Consider the following 1766-nt stretch of genomic DNA (forward strand, 5'->3'; position numbering starts at 1 on the left):
CCTCCTGAGTAGCTGGGATTACAAGCACGTGTCACCATGCCCAATTTTTATGGTCCAGTATGTCCCAGACAGCCAAATTATTTTCACCCTCCCTCCTCAGGGTTCTGTAAGTCATGTTTTCTGGAAGCATGGAAGAACCAAAAAGGATGCCAGAGGAGCAAGATAGTGTCAGGGCTCCAAGTCACAACTCTTACTAGCTGTCTGAATTTCCTTTCACCTGCTTGAACCTTAGTTTCTCCTCAGTAGAATGGGATGTTTATAATACTGGGAAAGAGAAGCTCCAGACTCCCCTTTTCCAAGCCAGCAGGAAAGGGGTACAGTTCGCCCTAAGCTTCCATGCCCTGCCCATTACCTCAACCTCCTTTCCCCCAGGACTACAACAGGCTGGCACAACTTGCTCCAGGGTCCTCTTCAGTTATTTAGCAGCCACTGTCCTTCCAGACACTCTGACAGGAGGTGCGGGTTTGGCGGTCAGCCACAGTACCCTTCCTCTACACTGCCACTCCAGAGGCTGACATCCATTTCTTGTATGGGGAAGGGGACACCCTGACCTGGCCAAGATTAGGGAGAAAGGGATCTAGGTCCACTAGTAACATACCCAACCTTGTGGCACAAGTCTGTAATCACAGCCCTGGGGAGGCTGAGGCAGGAGGACTGCTGAGTTCAAGGCCAGCCAGAGCTACATAGTGAGTTCACTACCACCTTGGACTACACAGCAAAACCTTGTATCAAAAGGTGAAAAATAAAATAAATCTAAAACATACTTAAGGGCTGGAGAGATGGCTCAGTGGTCTAAAGCACCTACTTAGAACAAGCTTGGCAAGGCATCAGGGACGCGGTTCAATCCCCCAGCACCACATAAATAAAAATAAAAAAATAAATTAAAAAATTAAAAAAAAATTAAAACATACTTAATCTCCCCAAATCCCAGTAAACCGTGATGAATACAGCTATCCCTCCTTAAGATTCTTTAGTTTTGACCTGCCATTCTGAAGATCCTGTAGACCTATCCAGAGTAGCGTGACAGGATGGTTGCTTTAAAAGAAAGAGGAATAAGAAGTACAGGAATTTGAGAGACCAGCAGCCAACAAAGAGCAGCAACCAGCAGAGTTAACTGGTGGCATCCAGCACAAGCTGGCATCAAACAATGGTGGCTGGCAGTGGCAGAGGCCAGCAGCTGGCAGTATTGATTGTTGCCACCCAGCATTGACTGATGTTGCCCCGCAGCATCAAGAGCTACACTTGCCCCTTCTGGATTTTTATCTGAATTCAGCAAAAGACTCCTCAAAAAAATCAAAATCAGTGACAATAAAATCTGTGGCAGCAAAGCTTGTTTTTTTTTTTTAATGATTTGGTACAAGGTCTCACTATGCAGCTCAGACTCATAGTGATCCTCCTGTTTTTAGCCTCCCCAGCCTAGTATTACAGGCGTGTGTGCCCTTATGCTCGGGCTTGGTGGCCAGCTCAGTGTGCCCCAGGATGGGGGCCAGAGCAGCATGTGGTGCCAGGGATCTAACTTGCCTAAGCAGGCACTTAGTCTGATGAGCTATCTCACCAGTCCTAGCGAAGCTTCTGTCTGTCTCTGTGTGTCTGTGTGTTTGTGTGTCTGTCTCTCTCTCTTTCTCTCTCTTTTATTGGATATAGTATGGTCTCACTATGCAGTTCAGTAAACCTCCCCAGCCCTGGGATTACAGGGCTGTGCCACCACGCTGTTTCAGGGCTTCACAGGGTACCCGGGGTTCCCGGACAAGTGCCACATGCAGTAC

This window comes from Octodon degus, unplaced genomic scaffold, assembly GCF_000260255.1.
Source record: "Octodon degus isolate 3935 unplaced genomic scaffold, OctDeg1.0 scaffold00184, whole genome shotgun sequence".
Lineage (NCBI taxonomy): Eukaryota > Metazoa > Chordata > Mammalia > Rodentia > Octodontidae > Octodon > Octodon degus.